Here is a 12186-nt window from a genome sequence, read left to right on the forward strand (position 1 = left end):
GCTGGTCCAACGCTGCTATATTCCAGCAATATTTGGAAGAGCATTTTCTGCCATATGCCAGACCCTGCCCACCAGACAAAAAAAATTTGAAAACAAAGTGATCCCTCGGAAGCATTTATCACAACAAAATTGCATAAAATTGCAGACTCGGTTTGATTGAGTCTGTACATGAGGGATAATGACTAAGTGCAACATCGCTTACGCCCCTAGCACCGGCTTGAGCGGTACTCAATTCTCAACACTTAATAGTGCTGTCATCAATGATCCCGAATGACCAGAAATATATATAACAACACTGAAGTGAAGTACGGGGCAACTGTTCAGCCAATCATTCTTATCTATGACGAACACAGTTCACATAAATCCCCACAACTCATCAATTGGGCTAGGGAAAGAGGATTGATACTGTTTCTATTGCCAGCTCATACCTCGCACCTGCTACATCCACTTGATGTTGCCGTGTTTGGGCATTTAAAAAGTATCATTATTCGGAGCGCTCCAGTTTCATGAGCAGGCATATTGGTCAGATAATCACAAGGTATTAGCTTTACAATATCGCTTGTAAAACTTATACCTTCGAACATCCAGTCAGCTTTTCTGAAGACAGGCATGACCCGGCCGTCGTATCTATAGAGAAGTTATTTGCATGTGAAAGCTTTCGGAAAGACAGATCAGGGTTTAAATACAGGCAAAGCAGAGGACGAGTCATTCCTCCTTCAGAAGGTAGAAAATACGTCCAACAACGCCTTGCCATGCTCTAAATATAAGATCGCCAAAGACACAAGGCCAGATGCTGGACGTAGAGCTATCACTTGTGACGACTTTGTTACAGAAATTGACTAATATTCGCATCAACGAGCTCAAAGTACACCAGTCCACTAAACCACGTCAAGTAGTCACGGACAGCAGCCAAATAGCTTCAACCAGTGGTCTTAACCATGCCAGAAAATTGCCACGTAGAGTTTCTCCATCTTATTTCGAGGATGTGGACGATTTTGTCGCTGAATCAGATGTATGCTGCATGTGTAAGAAGCTGTTTCCGCGGGTCTGCACAATCTGTCTATGCTAAAATTCGTTAATTGGGCTCAGTGCGATGATTGTGGACATTGGACTTACCTTTCGTTCTGCACTACAGTTAGGAGTTGTCAGACGCCATTCCGCTTTTCTTTGTTCTCATTGCGCTGTTTAGATATGTTTATCAGTTCGTGTTAATTTTAAGATTTTCAAGTTCATTGATAATTTTATTACAATTATTATTTCTTTTCTCGTTTTTAACGTATTTTCAACTACATGTAGCAACAATAATGAACACAAAAAGTATCGTCGCCTAAGAATTCATCACTGAGCCTTTAGACCTTTAAATATGACGTCGCTTTGAGATATTTTTGCTTCTGGGCAAAGCAACGGCATATCGAAATTGCTCAAAAACCCATAGCACGTTCCGCCAGAAAATCAGGCGGAACGAAAATACAACTAAGACAGCGTGTATTTAAATTATTTTGACCAATTTATGAACAAAACTATAAAATGAATACCTTTTGGCAAAATAATTAAACTGTCACATCCGAAAAATCATGATTAAATCCTCTCATGTAATTAAACTCCTTAATTCAGCCGATAAACAAATGGCCCCCATACAGTGTGCGAAATCTGATTGGCTAATTCAAATGCAAGCATTTTACCGAGTCAAAAGATTCAAACGGAATATTTTAACGCATTAATTGCCCATGCACCGTCAGCGTGTTCGAATATATTTTTCAGTTCAAAAATTTGGAATCGATCTGTTAAGCGCCTTACTTAACCGGTATGGCCGATAGACAAAAATAGATTGATGTTTATATTTTATTTTAAATTGATAAGTACATTGTTTGAGAGTTTTTTTTATGATTGAGCATGAAATTGAAAGAAAAGAAGATAAGCTTTTGAATACAGCTTGAAAGGCAAGACATTAGACATTTTTTATCTTTTTATGATGCTATGTGTTTATAAGCAATAACTATTAGACGTCAGGCTTGACCGACATAAACTATAACAAGCCTGTAACGTCTGATATATTGGACTAACTGAGCCTTATGCCTTGATCTAAACCGATGTCTCAAATTAATTGAGTGTAGTATAGAATTTGAGCGAGTGCAGCGTTATTACCGAAACGAGGCCGTCCAATCAAAACTTTCGAAAATATGAGACAGCTTCCGAGCGACACAGACTCGGCTTTCTTAGGGATTCTGTTTTTCTCTATTTCATTGTCACATCCGTGTTATTTGTGCTGTGTGGCGGTTGTAAAAAGTCTCGCCGTACATTTAATCAATGATGTTATATTTCCGATCCTTAAAGATCGTTTAGCACGACATTATTGTTGTGTATACATTTTATATGGTATTTTTAGTTTTTTCTATTGGCCTTTTTCAACTTGGGTGGTTTCAGTATTCCTACTTGAATACTGCATAATCACCGTTAGGATATGTAGACAGTAGCTTTCGCTTTTCAGTACCGTCGATGAACAGGCTTAATTAAACCAAGCCTGCAACTTTTTACAATTTTGTCTTGTTGGGCTTTCTTGAGGGATTCTGTTTTTCTCTATTCCGAAAGTGATAGAAGAAAGATTAGGACTTCATTATGAAATGATTTATTCTCGTAATTAAAACGGTTTCTTTTTGTTTGACATAGTTTTTATTTATACGAGTATATAGCTGTCTGACAAAAAAGTATCTGAAACCTTCGAGCAGCTAATACTTTACGACAGAAAAATCAATACACGAGCAATAAAAGAAAGTTTAAGCTTATCATTATTAAAGCTTCAAGTCAATCTGCCTGTTTATAGTAATTAAAACAGTGTGCACCTATTTCTTTAATTTCTATTTTTATGCCTTATCACATTTTCATACGACGGTGGCGGCATAGGCGTAGACCCATAATTGTTTGGATTCGTTCGCTGGCCTGCAAGCATGGACGTCCTTGCATTTGGATTTGACTGATGGTTTGTTATGTTTCGTCGTTGATCGTATCCTGCATGGTTTGTGTTTGTTGTTACCACAGCATTTTCTGCAAATAAGCAATATTTCTCTCGATAATTACACCCTTATGTTTACAAACGTTGATTTGAAGCATTAATAGCAAATGAAAACCTCAGTTTATGTTCGAATGAAGAACAACGAAATAATGCATTACAAAATATCAAGCTTTAATAGTGTTTACATTTAAGAGTGTGATAATAATAGAAACACTCTCTTTGATTTAAAGATAAATTTAAAAAATAATAGCTAACTTGGAGTTGAAATAAAATGAAACTGTATTTTCCTTAAAATGTATGTAAATAAGGTATTAAATGTTTGTAATCGGGTAAAGAATGTTTGTAATAAGGTAAGGAATGTATATGAGTTAAAGGTACATAATGCCTCTGAAATTAATATTTTTTCTGTCTGTAGAACGGACAAACATGAGTTTGTTAATGTTGAAATAAATAATGGTTTTAAAGCATGTTAGATGCTTATCATATGAAGAAAGTACCCTCGAATTTGAAATTATTTGTCATGAAGTAGAAACAATGAAAAAAAGTAGGATTTTTCTTCCTTAGAAAAAACTTAATCACAGTAACACTCATTACCAAAAGGCATCAGAAGCAAAAGATTATTCAGGTAATTGGCAGATAAGTAACTTTTTGGAAACTATAACAGGACACCAAAAACAAAAATAAAAATTTTGAGAAATAAAAGTAAAAGCCTTTCTTGTGCATAATCGGCCTTTAAGAACAGAATGTTTAAAATATAGTATTAAATGTTTATAATGAAGTATAAAATGTTCATGACATCAAAATTAATGTACTTTGCATTAAAATGTTAACGTTGAAGGTTTTAGAAGCAATAACTGTTCATGTACATAGCGCAATGAATACTGTCATAATGGTCTATAACAAAATCTGTGATTACATTAACTTTGTGTAACTGAAGATATATTTAAGTGAATAATAAATAATCTTACTTGGAACAGTTACAGTAATAGTTCGTGTTCGTGTTACAACTGGTGGCGCTGTTACCCTCATACAAATACAACAAACTCTCAAAGCAATGCCCACAATTGCTACTATAATAACTGCAACAATCCCAATGATGGCACCTGCAGACCTAGTGTGTAAAAATGTTATTATTATAATTTCTGCAATGACAGTCCTGGCGATAGCACATGCACACCCAATGTCAATGTATAAAACATGTTATTACAATTGTTGCAACGACAGGAGGAAGCTAAACAATATGCCAGTTATTCTAGACTTTGGTTGGTAGCAATATCTTAAGAAATATCAGCTTCGAAGTGTCAAAAGCGACTGCATCTAGTAAATTAAATAAATACGTTCGTTTCACTTTAGTCACACGTTTTGTGCGCTTGAGGACCGTTCAGCGGTCGTTGACTGGTTGTCAGTGAGTCGTTCACTGCAAAGCAAACGATTTATTACAACCAAGTGGCGATTGAGTAGAGACTGACTAACGAAAGCCGAACGTGTGCAACGCTCTTAAACGTTCTTCAGCGTTTGAAATTTAATCGTTGAAGAACGCTGGTCTGTGCATGTTCAAAACATTCTTTTGTGGACCAGCGTTCACTGGCGTTAACACAACGTTCTTCTGGTGCTATCTTAGCAACCATGGGCGACTACCAACGTTTCCTCAAACTCATAGAACGCTGACCAAAACGTTGTGGTGTGACGTTTTTTAGAGAAAAGACAGACTAAATTACGTTGTTTGTTATACGATTATTACACATGAATGTGTGTTTGTTTATTATTTGTTATAAAGATTTTTAACAGGTTATATGATCCTTTATCACATAAACCGAGGCGCGAGGAAGTGTAATAAAGCCACTGTTAATTAAAAACGTAATTACACTAGACGAATATTACCAACTAAGTGTAATAACACTTTTTTTTTTTTGTTACAAGCGCGCCAACTGTTAGCGTTACAGCTAACGGTCAAAGAAAATGATCTGATTAACAGTTACCGTTTTATTTTAATTGATTAAACAGAATATTATATTCGTGCTAGCCGCGTTGCATTAGCCTCGGCTGTTTTTTTTAAAAATGGGTGATTCCTTTATTAATTGACAGTAGCCGCGTTGCAAAACTTTTAAACCAAAGAATGATTATTTATTTTTATTACCCCTCACTTTTTTCGTAATGCTAATTTCCCATAGGCCTCTGGGAGTTATTTTTACTGTTAATGCAAGTGTACCACGTGACTAAGAATTTTGTACTGTTACATAGGTAACAGTATTTTTTAACAGTATAATCTGGTCACGTGGTCTATTTTCTAAATAAAATTAAATAAAATGGCCGCAATTTTTTCTCTCGATTCATTCTTATTTTCAACGTTAAACCCCGATAGGACATCCATTTCTTCTCTGGAGTAACTATTACACTCATAAAATTTAGTTGTTTGCAACCTGGTGTGCTTTTCGCGTATAAAATATCTTTTTGTTGGATAGTCAAAAAGTGAACATATGGTGGACAGACATAGGATATCATCGTTATTTTGTCAAAACCATGCTAAGAATATTCTGGAAACAGAAGGATCAGATTTCACAGATCATAACCGTGTAAATGAGTTAGTGTTTTGTTTTCTAAATAAAACCAAGCTTATTGTATGTTTATGATTTGTAGATATCATCACTTGCTTAAAGAATAAAAGAAAAAGAAAACGTCTCAAGTAGGCCTAAAGTACACTTAAAACTTAAAAGGTAAGGACAGTTTAGTTATTGTTACTCTTGGTTTATTTGTGTAACAGTTAGATTTAGTTGACAATTTCAGATCAACACAGTATTTTTGTTCGGGGTAATAAAATAAATAACACATGGGTTTGTGAGTAACAGTAAAAATATCATCCCTCGTAAAAATACTGTTACCATCGGCTACGCCTCGGGGAACAGTATTTTCCTCGGGATGATATTTTTACTGATACCCACAAACCCATGTGTTATTTATATATTGTAACTTAACCAAATTTGTGGCACGGTTATCATTCTTTAGGATAATAAAAACTCATTATATTTGATTAAAGTACGTCCTCTATCTCTATCTAAAAGGGGCTTGATTGCGGGTTGTATTTTTGACAATATTTCTTCCAAACTTGCGTTTAATGTACTATGATGTAAGTGTGATCCATTAAGTTGCGTGCAAAATTTCAGATCTTTCGCAACAAAATTCAACGCATGAGATGTGTGAAGTTGGCGGCCTGGCGACGTGAAGTTGGCGGCCGGCGGCTGGCGGCGAGAAGTTCCTTATATTTATCAAATCGTCATAATATACATCAAGTAATCGTAATCGAAGCTACTTCCTGCATTTTAATGATCAACAAATAAAAATATTGAATTACTCACAAGCCATTATCACAACAGTCTGTTTCACAACATTCTTCACAGTAAGATATGCTTCCGTCACTATAGTAACACTCATACTCCCTGAAATAAAAACGAATATACCATTTTAAATATATATGCTCATTTAAAATAATTTTAGTTTTTTTTCTCTATAATGTTTTATCATTTACTAACACTTTTGTCAATGTTAAAGATATTATGCTTTTGTTCTTTGATTTTATTATTTAATTTCGAGATTAAAATAAATGTCAAATCTTTAATTCTATTAATTAATCATATAAAAAGTAAAAGCCCCATTTTACTACAATTTTGATTTCTTTGGGCCTATGATTTAAATTTTAAATTGGTGTACAGAATAAGTCTATGTTGGAAAAAAAGCAAATGTACTAATCGGCAATAAAAATTTATATTGGTAGCTGACTATTATCAGATATGTAGCTCAATTTTGATAATTTATGAAACAGTGGATCGGTAAAAAGAGTAAAGTAAATAAAATCACCCAGATACTAAATTATACAATCGTACGGCAAGATAAAATCTGATGTTTGAAGTTATACGAGATAGATGAGTCACTTATTTACACCGATCCTTCCAATATAATTTTTCATTCAGTTTATCTTCGGGAAACAAAAAGTCAATAACAATAGTTATTAATACATAAGAGTCCTTATTGCCAGACTACCATTTCATGCAATTTAACAAGGTGGTCAGTTAACGGCCGTCCCTTGTCCCTGATATGTAAGTATGTGTGTTAAAAGGACCTTAAATTACATCATATTGCATGAACAGACCCGAAAAAACCTGTGTACTGGATTCACACCGTCTGGTAACTAGCTATACCGAACAGTGTTACATATTGTTGCTTTTTTTACGTTTTTGTAAGACATCTTTTTCTGTATGTAATGTATTTTTAGGGCAAACGTTTAAAGTATGTGCATAATTGCATTAGAAAATTGTTACTGTGTGCTTCTTAAACATGTATTGGACACCTTGTTACTTGGTGTTACTGTAACTTGCATTGAACATCTTGTCACTGTGTGGTTCTCTAACTTGTATTGGACATCTTGTCTTCGTGTGTTAGTGTAACTTTTATAGGAAACCTTTGTCAACGTGTGTTACTGTAACTTGAATTGGACATCTTGTCGTCGTGTGTTACTGTAGCTTGTATTGGACATCTTGTCACCATGTGTTACTGTGACTTGTATTGGACATCTTGTCACTGTGTGTGACTGTAACTTCATTGGACACCGAGTCACTGTGTGTTACTAAACTTGTATTGGACACCTTGCCAACGTGTGTTACTGTAACTTGTATTGGACATCTTGTGCTCGTGTGTTACTGCAACTTGTATAGGAAACCTTTGTCAACGTGTGTTACTGTAACTTGAATTGGACATCTTGTCGTCGTGTGTTACTGTAGCTTGTATAGGACATCTTGTCACCATGTGTTACTGTGACTTGTATTGGACATCTTGTCACTGTGTGTGACTGTAACTTTATTGGACACCGAGTCACTGTGTGTTACTAAACTTGTATTGGACACCTTGCCAACGTGTGTTACTGTAACTTGTATTGGACACCTTGTCACCGTGTGTTACTGTAACTTGTATCGGACATCTTGTCGTCGTGTGTTACTGTAACTTGTATCGGACATCTTGTCGTCGTGTGTTACTGTAACTTGTATTGGACATCTTGTCACCGTGTGTTACTGTAACTTGTATTGGACACCTTGTCTACGTGTGTTACTGCAACTTGTATTAGACATCTTGTCACCATATTTTACTGTAACTTGCATTGGACATCTTGTCGTCGTGTGTTACTGTAATTTGCTTTGGAATCTTGTCAATAAGTGTTACTGTTACTTGTATTGGACACGTGTCACTGTGTGTTACTTAACTTGTATTGGACATCTTGTCACTGTGTGTGACTGTAACTTTATTGGACACCGAGTCACTGTGTGTTACTAAACTTGTATTGGACACCTTGCCAACGTGTGTTACTGTAACTTGTATTGGACACCTTGTCACCGTGTGTTACTGTAACTTGTATCGGACATCTTGTCGTCGTGTGTTACTGTAACTTGTATCGGACATCTTGTCGTCGTGTGTTACTGTAACTTGTATTAGACATCTTGTCACCATATTTTACTGTAACTTGCATTGGACATCTTGTCGTCGTGTGTTACTGTAATTTGCTTTGGAATCTTGTCAATAAGTGTTACTGTTACTTGTATTGGACACGTGTCACTGTGTGTTACTTAACTTGTATTGGACATCTTGTCACTGTGTGTGACTGTAACTTCATTGGACACCGAGTCACTGTGTGTTACTAAACTTGTATTGGACACCTTGCCAACGTGTGTTACTGTAACTTGTATTGGACACCTTGTCACCGTGTGTTACTGTAACTTGTATCGGACATCTTGTCGTCGTGTGTTACTGTAACTTGTATCGGACATCTTGTCGTCGTGTGTTACTGTAACTTGTATTGGACATCTTGTCACCGTGTGTTACTGTAACTTGTATTGGACACCTTGTCTACGTGTGTTATTGTAACTTGTATTAGACATCTTGTCACCATATTTTACTGTAACTTGCATTGGACATCTTGTCGTCGTGTGTTACTGTAATTTGCTTTGGAATCTTGTCAATAAGTGTTACTGTTACTTGTATTGGACACGTGTCACTGTGTGTTACTTAACTTGTATTGGACATCTTGTCATCGTGTGTTACTGTAACATGTATCAGTGTGTGTTACTGTATATTGTATTGGACAACTTTTTAACACAATCGTACTTACGCATGACCTGAAAATAGATTTACAAAATAATGAATATGACAAGTCCTCTTTAAGATTTTTATCATTATATATATCCGTCTTTCTAGATGTAATGCATAACGCCGCCAAAATGGTAACTGTGAGTGACGCTGAAAAATAAGAAATGGTTTGTATTCCTTTCTTTTAAATATCTTTTAAACGGTGGATTTGTTTTCGTGCAGAATTAGCAAATAAAGCAAAGGGTAGAGATTCACATATTTGGCAGGAATTTATCTTTTGATTCTCTCCCTTCTGCCTACCAGGTTTTAGGCATCAGAATGGCAGCCACCATTTATTCCTGCGTGATCTAAAGAGGCGAAAAAATGGGTTTGAATTACTGGGTTCATTGCATGTCTTAGCTCCAGCAGATGATGCGGTTTTGACCTCTGGTGTTGCATTAAGGTTGTAACACACGAGGTTAGCCAAAGACATCGTTCCTTTTTCCGCGCCTTGTGATCTAAATTGTGTCGGTGCGCCGTAAAACCAAGCAAACAATCATTTGTGATTAAGATTATCTGATTATAGGTCAAGATGTATGCAGAGTGTGCTTTAATGCGTAGGATAACTGTTAGAATAAATATTTTAAAATATAAAATGTTTGATCAATTTATTATTGATTTATTTAAGATTTAAATTTAGAGTCCAATTGTTTCTATTTGTAACACATACATGTATATTTCTCCTGATAAGTCAAATATACTTAAACACAATGATGTTGATATTTGATATAATAGAATCAGGCATGGCAAAACATAAATATTTATAAACGGAAATCTGAAGTCTAGAATTGCGAACAAGCGCGATTAGTCATTTACATTTAAAAAATAACTTAGAAAATGATAAAAATAAAATTGAAATACCAAAGATAAACTACAAGATATGCTTAGGAAACGACTTTAAAACCATTGTAAATTAAGGGATATTCTTACATGTAACGGTAGATTACAATAAGATAGGAGTGATAGGGAATTCACATTTATTTTTATTAATGCAACAACGGTAATTTATTATGCTTAAGCGAGTTTAACTGATTTTGAACACATTTCAAGTCGACTAAGGAATTTTCAAACGAAGTTGGGCTATTTCCCTTTTTAAAACAAACTGATGCAGTCTTTATGCTCATTCTTTATTTTATTATGCCCCCGGGCATATAGTTATTGAACCGTCTGTCCATCCGTCCGTTTGTCCGTACGAGGTTAACTTTAAACGGCAAGTTGGATTTATCTTGAGTTCTGCCTATACCAATGGCTTCATAATTTACACACTTACTTATCAACACTTATCAAGTCCATGATCTGGGCAAGTAACATAACTATGGCTTCCATTTTTTTCAAGTTATTGCCCTTTTGAGCACTTAGAAAGTTAATACTTGGTTAACCTAAACCGGCAAGTTGGATATATCTTAATTTCTATCTATACTTATAGCTTTATAATTACCACACTTACTTATCAATACAAACAACATGATATTACCAAGTTATATAACTGTGTCATCAATTTTTCCCAGTTATTTCCCTTTTTATCACTTTGAAAATATGGCCTTGATGGTTAACCTATTCCGGCAAGTTGGATTAATATTACATTTCTCCTAATTACTTCATTTATTTAAAGGGACTCCACTGAGGTCTTTTGACATGATGGGACTGAAAATATTTTTTCCAGATAAGTGTACCATTTGATGTTGGTTTAGACAACTAATCTTTGTGCAAAATTTCAGATCATTAGCGCACTTGGTTTAAACGCTTTTTCACTCAAATCGGGTAAAGAAAAGCATAAAAATATGATTTTCAATTTATTTCAAAGTATATTTCTTAACTATCTTTTAAATATGTATTTCTGTTTAAAGTGCCCCAGCTCATTCATGTCAGAAATTCAAATGTTATTTTTGTAGGCTTTTAAACCTCAGTGGAGTCCCTTTAATGATGTTTTTCATATTTGGTTGGTGGATACCTTAAATGGTCCTCTAATTTTTGTGGAGTAAGGGGTCTCAAGGATCAAACTCAAAGTCACTGGTGTAAAAAAACTAATTTAAACATTTCTGCTAAAACAGACGTCTTTAGATCATTATTGCCAAGGGAGGTCCTCTTCTTTTGGGTTAAGTTATGTGTCAATGTCAAGGTCTCTAATGTCAGAAATATATTTTTACACTTTTACAGATGTATCAACCTTTTTTATTGACAAATGTCTCTTATATTTGGTAGGAACATAAAATTGGGGTAATTTTCTTTGCATGGAGTTAGGGGTTAGTTGGGATAAGGTCATCAGTGCTAAAAAAAGATTTTTACACTTTTGCTCATACAGCCTTTATTTATTGACATATGTTTTTCATAATTGGTAGGAAGGTAACGTGCGTGGTATTTTTCCTTCTGATTGAGGTAGGGGTCAGAGGGTAAAGGTCAAGGATGCCAAAAATAAATTTCTACACATAAGCTTATACAGCCTTCTTTTGACTAATGTTGTTTTTTATATATCGGTAGGATGGTAACTTTAATGCATGGGCTTCTTCCTTTGGATTGAGTAAGAGGTTAGTTGGGTCAAGGTCATCAGAGCTAAAAAAAAGATTTTTTGACTTATGCCTGTATTAATTTTAAAAATACTTAATCTTATATAACGCACTCGCTGACGAAGCATGCTTCCTGATCGGTATACAACACGTACAAAAAGTGTCTAAGAAATACATAATTATCCACAATCTTTGTAACGCTTTGTATGTTATATATCATACATGTATTATAACTCGGATATTTAAAGGCACAGTTTGTCTCAGAAACGAATAAATATTTCCTTCTGCAAAAAGGGCCAATATGAGTTTAATAAAATTTAGGTAATGGTTCAAGAGCATGTTAGATGCATATCACCTGCAGAAAGAATTGCTGAATGTGAAGATATTGGTCACAAAAGTAGCAAAATGTAAACAAAGAAGTATTTTGACTTCCATACAATTAAAAAAAAAGCAACAGAAGAAAAAGATGGCTCAGGTAATTGGCCAACGAGTACTTTTTTGAAT

The 12186-nt window shown here is 34.9% G+C and overlaps 1 long non-coding RNA gene across 1 annotated transcript; it reads right to left on the bottom strand.

Moving 5' to 3' along the window:
* Nucleotides 1-2641: 2641 nt before the first annotated feature.
* On the bottom strand, nt 2642-6518 carry LOC132739912 (uncharacterized). Its single transcript, XR_009627074.1, has 3 exons — nt 6364-6518; nt 3979-4121; nt 2642-3042 (listed from the first exon to the last, which is right to left on the bottom strand). It is a non-coding gene; the product is annotated as an uncharacterized LOC132739912 (long non-coding RNA).
* Nucleotides 6519-12186: the final 5668 nt, after the last annotated feature.

The sequence above is a fragment of the Ruditapes philippinarum genome, unplaced genomic scaffold (assembly GCF_026571515.1).
Source record: "Ruditapes philippinarum isolate M1 unplaced genomic scaffold, ASM2657151v2 ctg14943_1_1_1_1, whole genome shotgun sequence".
NCBI classification, from domain to species: domain Eukaryota; kingdom Metazoa; phylum Mollusca; class Bivalvia; order Venerida; family Veneridae; genus Ruditapes; species Ruditapes philippinarum.